Below are 18445 nucleotides of genomic sequence, written 5' to 3'. Positions count from 1 at the left end.
ACACTCATATGCATGATATAAATATGCAGAAATATATATATATGAACAGATGGATAGAAATATAATCATTTTACTCCCTCATTCTGCTCTACCTTTTATTTAATTTTCATATGTACTTTTTCCTAGATATTTTTGATAGAAGAAAAATTAAATCATGAGTTTGTTACTAAAATTAATGATAAATAAAAGGGGTTGGAGATAGCTCTTCATGTTAGAGCACTGGCTTGCATGTTTGACGCCCCAGATGCTATAGGTTCAATCCTCAGTACTATGTGATGTCAGAATTAAGTAATAGTCTCCTATCTATAATATGTGCACTGATCTATCTATCATCTATCTATCTATCTATCTATCTATCTATCTATCTATCTATCATCTATCTATCATCTATCTATTATCCATCACCTCTTTCATTCTTTCTCATACACAACAAATAAATATTTTAAAAGCAAAAGAAGAGGAAAAACATACCCTCTCTTTCTCTCCTCCTCTCTCTCTCTGTTTTAAGATTAGTGAACCCTTCCTTTGAGGAAGAAAATCTAGGAAAGTCTGTTCAACTATATCCTTGGTTATTTAATACTATCCATAGAGTTGAGAGACACTGCACTGTGGTTGGTGCTAAGGATATCATAAAACCACCATTCTTTTATGTACTGAAATAATCAATTGATACATGCATTTACATTCATTGCAAAGAGTTTTCTTCAAACAAACATGTTGCAACCTTTTGTCCAAGCTCTTCACAATCATGAGTAGATCTTATTAGTCATTCAAAGACACTTTTTAAAGTTGCTTTTTCTAAATTTTTATTCATAAAAAGGAAACACTGACAAAACCATAGGATGAGAGGGGTACACCTCCACACAATTCCCAACAACAGAATTCTGTATCCCATTCCTTCTCCTGATATTTTTCCTATTCTTTATCCCTCTGTGAGTATGGACCCAGGATCATTATGGGGTGCAGAAGGTGGAAGGTCTGGCTTCTGTAATTGCTTCCCCGCTGAACATGGGCTTTGTCAGGTAGATCCATACTCCCAGCCTGCCTCTCTCTTTCCCTGATGGGGCTTTCTCTGGGGGTGTAGGGCTCCAGGACACACTGACGGGGTCGTCTGCCCAGGGAAGTCCAGTTAACATCATTGTAGCATCTGGAACCTGGTAGCTGAAAGAAGAGTTAACATAAAAAGCCAGACAAATTGTTGACTAATTGTGAACCTAAAGGTTGGACTATTGCAGATGAAGATTTGGGGTCTCCATTTAGAAGCTAGCTAATAGGCCTATTTCAGCTATATTCTAAAGGCCCCATGACTATACTAATTTTTCCCTGAGCCTGACATCTGATATACAGGTGGATCCAAGTTATTGTCTGAGAAGATGATTTCATAGCTGAAAAAAAGGATAGAAAGCTGGATCAGGGAAGAGATTAGCTCCCAAATATGGGAAAGGTATATAAATGTTGTTGACTGTAAACCCCATCGATTTGAACTGGGGCCCAAATTCATCTTAGAAGCATATGTAACTTCTGCATCCCTATAGATCTGAGTTCGCATTCCATGGTCATGAGTAAGAATGTTCCAAGCTGCCTCAATTTCAGGATCCATTTTCCTCAGTTGATACATAGAGTATGTTGTACAACCTCCCTTTAGGGGATGGAACATTCTATACCTTTGTTGATCCACACTGAGGGCAAGTTCCCATGGGGTCCACAGAGGGGTCTATTGTGTTGTTCTTGAAGGAGATAACCAGGGACAATGGAGAGAGGGATCTATTCTAGGTCTAGGCCGAAAAGTTGCTTTTACAGACAAACTTGGAAGGTTGTGAATGCATCCATTTTATTAATAATCAGGATTCATTTCATGAAGGTTAATGTACTGAAGTTAAATTAAAGTCATAGGAAAAAGAATAAAATTGTAACAAACAAATGAGACTTACAAAGAAGATGATAACATGAATTAGCATTATATATAGGAAGCTCCTTCAGTTCTCATCATAACTTTTTTTCTGTTTAATAATTCTTCATTTGTTATTAGTAGTGTTTTATTAGTAGATTATAAGATTACAAGCCAGGCAGTGGCACAGCTGGTTAATCACACACATTACAGTGCTTAAGGTCCCATGTTCAAACCCCTAGTCCCCGCCTGTAGTAGGGGAAGCTTTACAAGTGATGAAGTTGAGCTGCAGGTGTCTTTCTCCCTATCTCCCCATCCTCTCTCACTTTCTCTCTTTCCAAATAATAAATAAATAAATAAATAATCTAAGGTCACAATGTTTAGTTTCACACCATATCCATCACCAAAGTTCAGTATCCCCATCATCCAATATCCCAAAGATGACTACCATAGTTCTCACAGGTCTTACAGTTTGCTTGCTTGTTTATTTCTTTTCCACATTCATGTTTATCAGATCTCTAGATTCCACATATAAGTGAAACAGTCTGGTAGTTCTTTACTTATTTCGATAAACATAATCACCTCCAGTTCCATCCATTTTGTCACCAAGGATTCAATATCATGTTTTCTGATTCCAGAGTAATATTCCATAGAATATGTATCCCATAACTTCTTTTGTCAGCCATCCATTAATGATATTTAGGCTGCTTCCACTCTTTGGCTATTGTGAATAATGCAGCTATAAACATAGGGGTGTTTATGTCCCTTCTAATTAGTACTTGATTGTCCACTGGGTAAATGCTTAAGAGTGGTATAGTTGAATCATAAGGTAATTCTGGTTTTATTCGTAAAAGACTCTCCATACAATCTTCCAAAAGGACTGTACCAGTTTGCAGTTCCACCAGTAATGTAGCTGAGTTGCCTTTTCTCCACAACCTTTCCAACATCTTGTTTGTTGATGTAAGCCATTCTCTCAGGTAGGAGATGGAATCTCAGTGTACTTTGAATTTGAATTTCTCTAATGGTAAATGAAGTGGAGCATTTCTCCATGTGTCTGTGGTCCATGTGTCTCTCTTCTTTAGAAAACTGTCTGTTAAATTCTTTGTCCCACTATTTTATTGGGTTATTTTTGCTTCTTTTGTAGATCTCTACCAATTCTGCACACTGATATCAGTAGTTTGTCTAGCATCATGGCCTTTTAAGGTGTATTTCTTTATCTCCATTTAAAGACAAATTAAATGAGGTTTAGAGTTTCCATAATCAGCTAAAAAAACTAAATTTTTCAACTGGAGTACAACCCAGGTTTATATTTGCTATACTAACCTACCTACCAGTTGTCAAAGCTTTCTCTCTGAAAAGTCAGAGATAGTAAAAAAAGAAAAAAAAACTGATATTTGATGCCTAGTGCTCTATAATTTTTTCCCATCATTAAAAGTGATAGATACTGATTTTTTTATTTATTGGAGAAATACTGGATTACAAGAGAGTCGTCATGTGATACAGCTTCTTATCTCATGATTGGGACGCATTGGATCGACCTTCTCGTGGTGCATCCCGTGAGTACCCATTCATTGGGGAAACTGACGATCCTTCCTAGCCGACTGAATCCACATGGATCCCAGTCACTTTCAAAGCCAGCAACAAGCAGCTCCTGACAGCTTTCAACCTGACGCTGTTGACTGGCTACAGAAGAAGGGCAAACGCTAGAAGAAGAATCTCATGATTGATGCCTGCACACAAATCCCACTACTTAAACCTTCCTCCACCAATCTTCACTGGGACCCCAAAGCCCTCTAACCCCCACCCCCTCCCCCTCAGACCCCTCACCCTTTACCCTTTAGAGTCTTTAGCTGTTCTGTAATAGATCACAACTAATTTAGATTTCACCCTGTATTCTCTCTTTCTCTAGTTAGAACTGATATTTTACTTAGTACTCCCAAACAGCTAGCTCTTCCAAATTTAAACATGCTAATATCCTCTTAGAACAGTCCTTCCAGAAAATTCTAGGCCCACACACTTATCTCCTTTTTGAGGTTAGTTAATGAGGTTCATATAGTAGATATAAATAGCACTAGGCAATCCTCACTTGCTGAGTGATCATTGATACAGTCTGGGGCTCGGATGAGACTATCACAAGACATGCTAGCACAGATGAATACTGTGCTCATTAGAACAGTGGCCTCTCTCCAGATGAAACATAAGTTTCCCTAAAAGGAATTCACATGTTCCTGTAATATATATATATATATATATATATGAAAAATTCCATACTATGGTTATTTGTTCGCTGTTTGAATTCCCATTTGAAGTGTTGTGTCCTTCAAAATAAGAACCACGACTTTGTCACTCCTTTGTCTTTTAACAAAAGACATAAAATTTGTAGGGATATAAACTTTGCCATCTCTGGACTAGAAAGAGTATGCTGTACTGCCATATACAAGACCTAGACTTGAGTCCTAGCCTCTGTGGCACAGAGAGAGGCTTTGGAGCTGTGTTCTTTCTCCCTGTCTCTCTCTTTTGCCTGAAGAAGCAGGCTGGGATCAAGAAAGTCTCAGAGATGATAAAAAAAATCACCAACCAAAATATGGTTCTTTAGTATAGGGATTATTTTGAATTGTTTAATATTTATTATTTAGATAGTCATTTTCATGAGAAGACAGAGGTCAAAGTGTTGCTCATTACTGACAGATGATGGTGCTGGACATTGAGCCTGAGACTTCTGAGGCCTCAGGCATGCAACTATCACACACTAAAACTGTGATATCCCCCCAGTCCAGAGCTGATTATGTCTTTTTTTTAAATTTCTTTATTAGGGAATTAATGTTTTACATTTGATAGTAAATACAATAGTTTTTACATGCATAACATTTCCCAGTTTTCAGTATAACAATACAACTTTTTAAAAAGATTTTCTTTATTTATTTTAATGAAAGAAATATACAGATAGATACACATAGAGAATGACCAGAGCACTGCTCTGTTCTGGCTTATGGTAGTGCTGGGGATTGAACCTGGGGCTTTGGAGCCTCAGGCACGAAAGTATTTTGCATAACCATTATGCTGTCTCCCCAATGTTTTGTTTTGTTTTAAGAAACAGTTTACGGAGGAAATACTCTAAAAGCTGAGTAGAAATGGTCTGTTTTATAAGAAACAAAAATATAAAGGAGAATGTGGGTTTAAAAGATGTCATTCTCACTCCTCTTTGTATAGTATGAGGATATTTATCCATTAATTTATCAAATAGAGACAGAGAAGTAGAGAGAGAGGGAGGGAAGGAGGGAGGGAGAGGGAGGGAGGGAGAGAGAGAGAGAGAGACTCTACATCACCAAAGTGAATTTCAATGTGGAGGAGTTCAAACATGGGTGGTAAGCATAGCAAAGCAGGACACTAACCAAGTGAGCTATTTCACCAGGCCTCTCTTAATCTTTCATCCAAAGAGGAGGCTACAATTTCAACTTGTATCACAAACATACCCTTGTTCATTTTTTACTTTTTAGACAATCTCCCGTAACTAGTCTTATTCTTCCCAGCCCTATTCCCTCTTACACCATCATTCTCTGTCTCTAACTGAAGATTTTACTAAGAAGATGACTTGGTAGGTCATTTAGGTGAATTACCTGTTTCTCCTGAGTGTCCTCTATCTATACAGAAGTTATCCTTGTATAGATTTCTGTTTCTGACCTATCTTTTATTACAGAGCTAGTTTTAGCTATGAACATAGGATAGAGGAAAAATCACACACACACACACACACACACACACACACACACACACGTACACTCGCATGCACACTCGCACGCACACATACCATGTCTTCATAATATGCCATGATGTTGGCATTCAATTTTATTTTAGTGAATAGATTACCCATTTTCCATTATCTACTGCTGCAAAGCAAACCACTCCACAACTTTGTGGCTTAAAAATAACCAACATTTATTTAGCTCACAGTTCTGTGGGTCAGCAATTTAAAGCAGACATTACTGGGCAGATCTGGTTTCTGCTAGGCTCCCCAATGAGAATGTGGTTAGCTGCCTTTATTTAGACAGCTCTGTTTCTGACTATCTCTCTGCTCCTACAATTTCTGGCTCAGTCTTGTGCCTATGGCATGGCAGAGGTGCAAGAATAAATGAAATAAACAGAAACACACAAAGCTTTGTAAAGTCAAGGCTCAGAACTAACCTAGTGTAAGATTTACCACAATCTATTGGATGAATTGAGTTACAAGGACAACCCATATAAACATTGCTGCCATAGAAATTACCCTCTTGAGGAAAGAAATGGGATGAGTAGAGAACTAGGAATCAGTCATATTTCAATCTACTACCAAAATTTATAATGAACAAACCACATGGCATATTGAATTACAAACTATGGTATGTACTTTTTTTAGATAGGACAGAGTGTCAGAGAGAGAGAGACAGAGAGAGAGAGAGACAGAGAGAGATCATAGCACTGAAGCTTCCTTCAATACAGTGAGTACCAGACTCAAAGCTGAATCACAGGTATGGCAAAGCAGCACACAATACAAGTGAACTATTTTACTAGCCCTTAAAATGTTTAATTGGCAATCTGAGGTTTTATTTATTTATGATTATTTTTAAATATTTTATTTAAATGAGAGAAGGATGCAGAGTGAGAAGAATATTGCTCATCTCTGGCTTATGGTAGGGACTGAACCTGGAATAAGAGCCTTAGACATGAAAATTGTTCACATAATTTTTATGCTATCTTCCTAGCCTCCTTAATCTATTTTTCCCTAAAACTAATACTCATTTCATAAATAGGTTACTTTCTAGATGTCAAGAATCAAACCCAAGGTCTCCTACAAGCAAAGCATGTGACCTCCCACTGAGTTATAGTATGTATCATAACTAGTTTATTTTCCAACCTAGATAAAAATGTCAAACATCACCACTAAAGAGCATAAGATAATGCACAGGCTGTTTACAGCAAATACCATAAAATGAGACTCTCAATTATGGTATTGAAATTCCAAATCATAATATTGAAACTCATGGCTTTTTATTCTGTTAAAGGCTTTCCTTTGATAATTCTCCTAACCTGATGGTCTATGTGGATTTAAATTGACAGCACCAGTTTTCTACTTTACCCTGAGAGACAGTGAAAAAACATATGCCTAAAGTGAGACATTCAAACTTGAGTTTCAAATTCTGGCTCCTGGTCTTCCTAGTCTTATGAACAGCTACAATTTATGAACTGGTATAACTTAAATCTTCCTAGTCATATGAACTGGTATAACTTAAATCACTTTTCTGGGTCAACTGGTTCCTCTGGAAAATGGGGATAAATAATAGCAACTTTGTATGTCTGTTGTAAAATTTAAATGGGATGGATATGCCTAACTGTAATTCAGTGGCAGATACAACATAATTGGCATGTAAATGTTTTTGTGTCTTGCACATGTGTTTTTTTTCCCTTTGCCTCTGCATTGCTGGGAGATGTTTTTTTCATGCAAGAAAAGTAAAATTGGGGTAAGGAGACCTAACTGAATATTGATATAAAAGTGTTCTCAGGAATACTCAGATACTTATCTAAAGATAAATATCAGGGCATTATTATTTTTTGCTTGAAAATAGAATTAAAAAATTTAACTGAACAGTAATATAAACAAATATTTCCTTGTAAAATAAACACAAATGTGAATTCAAATGTGGTAGGTATGTAATTAACAAAATATGTTACTTCAAAATCACGTTAAATGAAATAAGTCAGAAACAGAAGGTTGAATATGGGATGATCTCACTCTCAGGCAGAAGTTGAAAAACAAGATCAAAAGGGAAAACACAAGTAGAACCTGAACTGGAGTTGGTGTATTGCACCAAAGTAAAAGACTCTGGGGTGGATAGGCATGGGGGGAAGAGTACAGATCTAAAAAGGATGACAGAGGACTTAGTGGGGGTTGTATTGTTATATGGGAAACTGGCAAATGTTATGCATGTACAAACTATCGAATTTACTGCTGAACATAAAAAATAATAAATAAATAAACATATATATATATATATATATATATATATATATATGTTACTTCAAAGGAGTTTCCAGTGTGTGAAAATACATTTCATGCCTTACATATATGTTTACCTTATACTTGAAGACACTGGAGAAGGAAAGTGGAGAATAAAGCATAGGGTAATAGCTTTCTCATTCAGAATTTCTCCAGATGTCCATTTCTTATTTCCATGTTTGCACTTAAAGAAATATCACCTCTGTTTTTCCTTCTATCTCTGGCCCTTTGTTTTGAAAAGAAAACTGGCTGGCATTAGTTTTTCCTTCATCTTATTCAATGGTCTATCTTGCAGCTGAACCTCCACCACATACCCACTCATAACTTTTCCCACTTTCAACATTCCAGATTTCAGCATGATTTATTCAGCCTATAGATAAACTTTGACCACATCATGAGCACTGCTCATGAAAAAAGCCAGACAGAAGGAGAATTTGTCACAGCTTGTAGTGCTTTTTATTGCCTAGCAGAGTTCCAGCTTTCTGAAAAAGTATATATTTCATACAGGTCACTTTTGTATGCCATTGACATTCAGTTTAAACTCCCAGACATCACTGCATATCTGTGTCAATAACTATAATCACTACTGCCATGACATGCATCAGGTCCTGACCTGTCAACACAATGAGGTCAGCAGCAGAGACTGAAAGACTGAAAAAGTTATAGACTTCTAAATCCAGCAACATAAATCCATGGTTATAAAAATAATAATAATAAAGGTTCTGAAATTATACAAACAAACACCATGGAAGCATTGTTACAGACTCTGACTCAGTGCCCAGGACTGTGCTGATCCACATTCTAGTCTCCCACTCCACTGAACAATTGAAACATCAGTTTTCTGTGTCTCAGTTTTCTCACTTGCACAATACATGTGATGTTATCTAACTCTTAGAATTTTTGAGGGAATACAATGAATTAACCATGTCAATTTTTTTCAAAAGTATTTATCTTCACAAACTAAAGCTTGTTTTTTATTAGTATTTATGTAGTTCTGATTAAATGGTTATATTGTAACCTTGCATGAGTTGACAAATGTTGTTGCATCTCACTTAAAAGATCTAAAGGGGTTTGGGCATTTGTGTATCCAGCTGAAGATGCACATTAATATGCCCAAGGAACTAGGTTCCAGTCCCTGGTTCCCACCTGCAGAGGAAGCTTCATAAGCAGTGGAGCAGTGCTATAGTTTTCTCTCTTGGTCTCTCATTCCTCACTTCTATTTCTCTTTGACATTTGAATAATAGAAAGAAAGAAAGAAAGAAAGAAAGAAAGAAAGAAAGAAAGAAAGAAAGAAAGGGAGAGAGATTCCATGAATGATGCATTTGTTATGCAGACACTAAGCCCAAGTGTTAACCCTGGTGGCCATAAATATATAAGTGAACAAAATACACAAATGGGGTAACAATATTTGCTCCAAATGTCATGACAATGATTCAGGATATGGTAAGTGACAAATATTACACTCAGAGAAAAATAGTTACTATTATTTGTAACATCAATACTTATCCTTACTAAGAAGTTAATAAACAGAGCAATGACTAATGAAGAACCATTCTAACTATCAAATTACATTTGAAACTGAAGTTTTAGAAATATATTCTATGGAGAAAAAGACATGAAAAGTTAAGGGACTGGAGTTTGCAAAATAGATTTATTAGATTCACCATTTAGCAAAAGAAATTTAGAGAATGCACTATTTGACTTCTCTTAGTTTCTCTTTCCTCATTGGAATAAATCAAAAAATAATATCAATTTCACAAAACTGTTAAAAAATTAAATGTAATACTTCATAAAGCATTTAGCACATTGTTGGAGCTCAATAAATGGTTGCTCTTCTAATTAAAGATCTATGACAGAAAAATAGCCTGCAATTTTTGTTAATATGAAGTGAACTTAAAATCTGATTTATTCTTGTGAGCATAACTCTCTGGCTAATTTAATGAAGATAGAAAAAAGGAGTAAAGAGGACTGGGAGGGCTAAGGGACATAGAGTGTGTAGGGAGTTTGCTGAGGTTAGCTATAAAGAACTTGTGGTTTGAATAAAAAGATTTCAATTTTATGAGGTTTGAGGGCCTTTTTCAAAAGGAAAACCAGATGTATCAATGGAAATTTCATTCAAACTGTGCTATCTTCAGCAAATCCTGCTTTGAGTTGTATTTTGTCATACAAAATAGGGGTGCAATGGAGAGATATCCTAAGGTTTTATTAAATATTCATTTATTCCTATCATGTAGTCCCTCAGTGATGTTTTCAAGTGAGTTATAAGGCCAATACTTTGTAGATAAAATGTCCCAAAACCACAAGCAAAGTAATGATCCTAATATTCCACAAAGCACTGTAGCCTCACAGCTCTTTTATCTGCTTCAAATCTTTTAGTAAAGTCAGCTTTTCTTCTCCCAAGAATCTAAAAATCTACAAATTCAAAACTCTCCATCACAGTCAACTGGGATAAGTTGCTTCCCTAAACCATCCAGTTTCTGTTGCGAAATTGTGAGGAGCCTCACAAAGCACCCTGCATTTTTCTACCTCCAGGAGCCTAGCATTCCTTAAAACATTAAGCTAACTCCCTCTGCTCCACCCTGCATTCTTGACACTATGGCCTATCTATGTAATCAATGTTTTACCTGAAAGATCCCCACCCATTCCATTCATTTTATTTATCTTCTTTCTACCCTCAAGACCCTCCCTGCCTGCAGGGTATTATTAATCCTACCAGTAAAAACCTTTGCAACAGTTGCTAAGGAAGTTCTTACCTTTCCAGCCCCTTTTTACCTTTTTCTGCCCCATTCCTAGCCATTTCCGTTTCTGACTTGCCACTTCCAGGTCTGTCCTTTAAAAGCCTTGGCTCTCTGATCAGTAAAGAATTGTATTGCCTCGCCACCATGAGTTTGGTTCATGAGTCATCTCTCTTGCATCGCTGAGTGAGTAGCGGCCCAGGCTGGCTCAGTTCCATTCTCTCCAACCCAGAGTATGCACCTGGGAAGAGGCACCCCACGCTAGCCCCACAAGTTTCTAGATCATAAATGCCAGGGAAATAATGGACATACATGACACAATAGTATTTGAATTAAATTTCTTAGTCATCTAGACTTTAAAGACAACAAAATTTCTGATGAGTTCATCAGAATTAACTTCCAGCTCAAGACAAGATTTGGAATAATATAAAATTTATCCTAAACACATGAAAACACAAACTTGAAGGGACACCTGTACCCCCATGTTTCTAAAAGAATTATTCACAATAGCCACAACATGGCTAAGCAACCTAAATACCTGATGACTGGATAATGACACTATGGGACATATACTCAATAGAGTATTACTCAGCAATTGAAAAAAAGGTAATATTATGCCCTTTGGGGAAAATGGGTAGAACCGGAAATGATTATGCTCAGTGAAGTAAGTAAAGAAGTGAAGGACAACTACCAGATAATTGAAACACATGAACTTAAAAGAAATAGTAAACCTATATCTAAAACCTTGGGAGAACTACAGTGGTTATCACTGGCAGGTGAGAGCACAGAACTTTGGTGGTGGGAGTGGTGTGGATTTTAATCCCTATGACCTTATAATTTTGTAAATTACTAACAAAAGTAAAATTAAAAAAAAAAAGAAATTAGAAAAAGTTATAAAAAGATCAACTATGCAAATTAATGTTTTTGTGTTTTTACTTTGCTACTCAACATCTTCCATAAAACACAACTAAATCTTTAATCAGGTGAGGTGTTACATCCATTTCATATACCAAGAAGAGAAAGTCCAGGGAGACCTATTGGCAAACTCAAGTCTAGTTTAAATCTCTCAGTCTATACTCTGACCATGACATTAGTATTCAAATGCATATGATATGTTTAGTAGGAATTGTATGTGAAATTATTTTATATGGTTTCTGGAAGGATATACTTCCTTTATAAAAAAAGATTTATTTATTCTAAAAGTAGAATTACCTTATGAATCAGTGATACCACTGTTAAGTATTTATCCAGTGAACACTCAAGCACGAATTAGGAAGGACATAAACACCCCTATGCTAATAGCTGCATTATTCACAATAGCCAAAGAGTAGCCTAAATGCCCACAAACAGATAACTGGCTAAAGAAGTTATGGAATATATATTCCATGGACTATTACTCTGGAGTCATAAAAGATAATGATGTATCCTTGGTGATAAAATGAGTGGAACTGGAGAGGTGATTATGCTTAACAAAATAAGTAAAGAGATGAGACACAACTACCAGATTGTTTCACTCATAAGTGGAATTTAGAGATGTGGTAAACATGAATCCAGAAAGAAAACAAACAAGCAAACTGTTGTTGATAGTTTCTGGTCTAACATCCAAAAGGTGTTGAAATCACCTGCTACTACTGTGTTGCTGTTAATTTATTTTGGTAGCTCTTTCAGTAGATGTTTAATGCATTTATATGTCCTCTAACTGGGTGCAGAGATGTTAATAATCATTGCGACCTCTTGATTGACTAATCCTAGGAGCACTAAGTAATGTTCATCCCTATCTTTTAAAATTTTAGTTGTTTTAATGTCTATTGAGTCAGATTGAGAATAGCTGTTTCTGCCCCCTTTTGTGGTCCATTGGCTTGTATGGTAGGTTTCCATCCTTTCACATTGAGTCTATGTTTATCTTGTTAATTTAGGTAGGATTCTTGCAGACAACACATGGTTGGATTGTGTTTTCTGATCGATCTTCCTACTCTGTGCCTTTTAATAACTGAATTCATGCCATTGTATTGATGTTATAGAATGAAAATATTTTAATGCCATTATTCTAAAAATTTAGAGTCTTCTGATATATAGCATATTTATGATGATGTGATTGTTTATGAGACCTTTCAGAACTTCTTGCAAGGCAAGTTTAGTTATAGTTGATTCCTTTAATTGTTGCTTGTCTGAGAAGGTTTTTATGCCTCCATCTAGTTTGAATGACAGTCTATAAAGATACAGTAGTCTTGTTTAAAAGCCTTTCTCATTGACAGCTCAATATATATCTTACAATTTGTTTCTGGTCTTTAGTGTTTGTGTGGAGAAATCTGCTGCTAATCTTACGGGTTTTCCTCTGTAGGTTACTTTTTGTTTCTCTTGCAGAGTTCAAGATACTTTTTTATCCTTATTTCTTTTCATTCTAAATATGATGTGCCTTGATGTCTGTAAGTCTGAGTTAATTCTGTTTGGGACCCTTTAAGCTTCTTGAACCTTTATGTCTTTTATGTTGTCTACACTAGGGAAGTTCTCAGCTATTGTGTCCTATAAAATGATTTCTTCCCCTCCCTGTCTTTCTTCCTCTGGCAAGTGAATAATGCATATATTACTTCTTTTGAAGTTATCCCATATGTTTGTTGTGGTTTTCAGCATCTCTCAATCTCTTTTTGAGATCTCTTCTTTCTTTTTTTCTCTAATTCATACTCAAATTTTCTAATTCTGCTTTCTGCATCACTTATTCTATTCTCTCTCCCCTCTGTTGTTTTCTGTAGCTTAGCTATTTCATTACCCTGTTCTACTAATGTATTAGCTTGTTTAGCTAGTTGTGCTCTTAGCTTAGCTATTTCAGGTTTCAACTCTCTAATTACCTTAACATAGTTGGTGTTGTCTTTCAGAGTCTCATTTTCAGTTTCCCCATTTCTTATTATATTACTTTAAAATGCTTTCCTTACTCCTGTGACTAACACCTCAATTAGTGTTTTCATCTTGTCCTCATTCTTGTGTGTTTCTACCTTGGGGGGGGGGCAGTTATCTGATCTTTTGTCCTGGTTCATTTCTGCAGTGTTTCTTCTTGGTTTAACCATTGTATATGGTGTGTTATGATCTCTTTCTATCTATTTATCTATCTATCTATCTATCTATCTATCTATCTATCTATCTCAATACTTTGAATCTACTAATCACACTTGTCAGAATTGACTTGTGTCTAATTAATTTACTTAAATAGGTCACAGTTATGAAAATTAACAGTTGTTTCAATTTTGTCTTAATCCTTGAAGTGAAGCACAGTGGTTGTTAATCCCTCTTTTGTTCTTTATCTTCCCTGTAGGCTATGTGAGCTTGTGGGTTTTTTTTAAACTTTAAGTGGATTTTTTAGCTCAGCTACTCAGTCCTAACCTAGAGATAAAACAGGGTGGTGGAAAGATAACACAACAATTATGAAAAGAGACTCCTTGACCTAAGGGTCCAAAGCCCCAAGGCCAATTCAGCTTCTCTGACAACAGCCAGAGCTAAGCTAGGCTGCAGTCCTTAGTGCTGTGAGTTTCTAAACAAATCCTGTTTGTACTCAGTGGGTTCTGAGGTAATTATTCAATATGTCTCTGAATTCACTACAAGAACAGTGTGTAAAGGCTCCCACTATACAGCCCCACTTCTAGACCACTGGGATTTTATGTCTTCTCCTGAGTTGGCCAATCATGTCTCTGCCCCTGATGCCATCACAGGGCCTAACAGCCACTGTTACAGCCTCCAGGGGATGGTAACAGAGGACACTCTACTATTTAATGAGCCTTAGGGGAGCCTTTCCTCCTGTCAGCAGTTTATTTGTTGATAAAACTCAGACTTCTGGTGGCACATCAACTGGCAAGCTGCTATATTGTTACTAGACACTCCTCAGTAGATATGGGCTTTCATCCCCAGGAATCTCTCCTTATTCCCCTCTCTGTCCATGAGCCACACGTGTTTGCACTCACCCATGATCTGGTGGGTTCCAATAGTAATCTGAGTCTTGTCTTGTTGTGTTTTCAGGTGATCTACTTTGTTACTCCACTATTTGGATATTTATAACATCATCCATGGGTCATACAAAATTATAAACTAAAAATTTGCACTTAATGTTGCTATGAAAAAAGCTCTGTTCCCCTAAGCAGGGCAAGACCAAATGGTATAGCCCTTAGGCTGAACATTCCCTATCCCTACCTTAAAGGATAATGTAGAATTTAAGAAAATTGTTTTAAGTTTTTCTTTTTTTTGCCTCCAGGAATTGCTGGGGCTGGGTGCCTGTGCCACAAATCCAATGCTCCTGGAGACTATATTTTCCCCTTTTTTTGCCCTTGTTGTTTTGTCATTGTTGTGTTTAATATTATTATTGTTGTTGTTGCTGTAGTTGGCTAGGATAGAGAGAAATCTAGAGAAGAGGAGATGACAGAGAAGGGGAGAGAAAGATAGACACCTGCAGACCAGCTTCACCACCTGTGAAGCAACTCCCCTGCAGGTGGGGAGCTGGGAGCTCCAACTGGAATCCTTACACTGATTTTGCTCTTTGCACCACATGCACTTAACCCGGCTACTGCCCAACTCCTGTTTTAAGTTTTCCTAACTATATAAATTTCTGGAACAGTTTCTTTTCTATATTACTGAATTACATTCAAGCCCAGATATTGGGCTCTCAAGCACTGGGTCTTGATTTTTTTTATATATAATTTTTATTTATAAAAAGGAAACACTGAAAAAAAAACCATAAGATAAGAGTGGCACAACTCCACACAATTCCCAGCAGAACTCTGCATCCCATCCCCTCCCCTGATAGGTTTCCTATTATTTATCCCTCTGGGAGTATGGACCAAGGACATTATGTGGTGCAGAAGGTGGAAGGTCTGGCTTCTGTAATTGCTTCCCCGCTGAACATGGTTGTTGACAGGTCAATCCATACTCCCAGCCTGTCTATCTTTCCCTGGTGGGACAGGGACTCTGGGGAAGTGGGGCTCTAGGACACCTTGGTGGGCTTGTCTGCCAGGGAAGGTCAGTGGCATCACGGTAGCATATAGAACCTGGTGATTGAAAGATGTGTTAACATATAAAGCCAAACAAATTGTTGACTAATCATGAACCTAAAGGATGGAATAGTGCAGATGAATATTTGGGGTCTCCATTTTGTAGATAGTTTTTAGGCCTATTTTAGTTATATTCCAAAGGGCCCATGACTATATTAGTGTTTATTTCTTTTCTGACCCTGGCAGGTAGACCCAAATTATTGTCTGGGTAGATGATGTCTTGGCTGTAAAAAGGACCAGAAAGCTGGATCAGGGAAGAGATTAGCTCCCAAATATGGGAAAGGTGTATAAATATTCTTGACTGTAAACCCAATCAAAGTGATCTGATCTGGGGAGTCCTGAGATTCCCAAACAGAAAAGATAGGCCTAAACCTCAAATAAATCCCTCTCTCCATTGTTACTGGTCATTTATATCAGGAACAACACAGTATTGTCTAGACTAGAGAAGTTCTCAGCCATTATGTCCTAAAGAATGCTTTCTTCTCTTCCCTCTCTTTCTTCTTCTGGTAAGCCAATGTGTATATTATTTCTTTTGAAGTCATCCCATAAAGTCTCTGTTGTTATTTTCAGTATCTCTTAAACTCATTTTGAGATCTCTTACTTATTTTTTAGTTGTCTCTAATTCGTCCTCGATCTTGCTAATTCTCTATTCAGCCTCATTTATTCTATTCCCTCTATCCTCTACTGTTTTCCAGTGTTCATCTATTTTGTTACCCTGTTCTGATACTTTTAACTTGTTCAGCTAACTTTGTTTTAAGCTCAACTATTTCAACTTCCAGCTCTCTAATAACCTTGAGATAATTAGTGTTTTCTTCCTGGTTCTCATTTGTTGTTTTTGCATTTCTGATGACAATTTTTTCAACTCTTTACTCAGTCCCATGATTATTTCCTTAATTAGTGTTTGGATGTTGACCTCATTATTTTGTGCTTCAACTTTTAGGTGGATTTTAGCTGGACTTGTGTCTAAGTAACATAATTTAAGAGTTCACAGTTGTAGAAATTGACATTTGTTTCAGTATTATTTTAATCCCTGAGTTGGAGTACAGTAGCTTAAAAAACTCTTTTGTTCTTTTTCTTCCCTGTAGGCTATGGGTGCCTGAGGGATTTTAAACTATAAGTAGTCTTCTTAGCTTAATCCCTAACTCCTGATCAAGAGATAAAGCAGGTTTGGGTAGAGATAATACAGTAGTTATGCAAAGAGACTCTCACAGCCCCACCACTAGGCCACCGAGGTATAGATCTTCTCTTGGGTTCTCATTAGTTCTCTGTTCCTTGGTGTAAGCACAGGGCCTCCCCCCCGCTGCTGTAGCTTCTGAAGGTAGTAGCAATGGATTTGTAGGCAGGCACAGAGCTACAGTGATACCCCTGGAGGCAAATAAGATTATTTTGGTAAATTCAGTGTAATTGCAAAAGTGCTTATAAGAGGGAAGCACATGAGTCTGAGTTAGATAAGCAAATACAGAAAGAATAACATGGAAGATAATGGAAAGTGTGATGAACTGGGCATCTTGAATTTGATAAACTTCTAACTGAGCCACTAGGTTATGATGAGACAGGAGGAAGTCACCTTCACCTTTAAACCTTAGTGCCAGATAGTAGCACATCTGGTTAAGTGCACATGGTGCCATTTGCAAGTACCCAAGTCAAATTCCAGACCCCACTTGCAGGAGGAAAGCTTCATGAGTGATGAAGCAGTGTTACAGATGTCTCTCTATTGCTGTCTCTCTCTCCCTTCTCTATCCCCCCTCCCTCTCAATAAATAAATAAAGTTAAAAATAGAAAGCTGAACATGCTTAGATGATATCACAGGACCTGAATGAATATACTATATACAAAGGAAGCAGGGCTTCTTTTGACCCAATTTATTCATTCTTATCCCATCAAACCACAGAATGTTTTCCCTTAGATGGACTGCTCACAGCAGAATCCCCACACTCACACACTCTCTACTCATCCACTCTGTGAGAAGCAGGATGAGTTAGTTGCACCTTCAGACTTTGGCCTGATGATGCATGTTTGTGTGGAGTTGATGATTGATTTCATATGGCCACATAATCCAGCAGCTGGGGACATCTGCTTACATTTAGAGAAGAGACAAACTTTCCACAGTCAGGAGTCAGTGTGCTCCTGGCCAAATAGGATTTGTCCCCTCTGGGCTGCGTGCATGGGGTCTTGGACTTATGTCCTGAACTCACATGTCGGGAGGAATAAATTAGAAGTGAAACAATTGGGGCAAGTATCAGCACTCTGGCATCTCTAGATGTACGAGTTGCCTATGGAAATAGGACAATGAACAAGAAGCAACACAGGACACTGATGAGAGGATTAAGGGAAACCCTTAGGTATGCTTTATTCCCAAGGGAAAATTCAGGCTTTTGGATACTGACCCACATAGCCGGGGCATCTGTCTAGGAAATGCCCTCAGCATGTGACCCATACTCATTATGGGTGGGGACTTTGCACTTTGTATACATTTCCCTGCAGGGCTGTGTTTTTGCTCTAGAGTAGTAAATAGCATGCATAGGAGAAGTAACACTGGCCTTGGAATTACTTGATCAAGTCCATCTCCCAAGTATTCCATTCACTTTGTCTCCTTGGGTAATTCTGCTGCTTCTTATGCAAGAGTTTTGTCTAATGTAAAATATTGTCCATGTGTCAGGAACTGCTTCCATTAGTCAAAGTATAAGGCTGACAGAGACAGTATAATGATTATGCAAAAAGACTTTCATGCCTGAGGCTCCAAAAATCCCAGGTTTGATCC

The sequence above is a fragment of the Erinaceus europaeus genome, chromosome 10, assembly GCF_950295315.1.
Source record: "Erinaceus europaeus chromosome 10, mEriEur2.1, whole genome shotgun sequence".
NCBI lineage: Eukaryota > Metazoa > Chordata > Mammalia > Eulipotyphla > Erinaceidae > Erinaceus > Erinaceus europaeus.
This window is presented reverse-complemented; position numbering follows the sequence as displayed.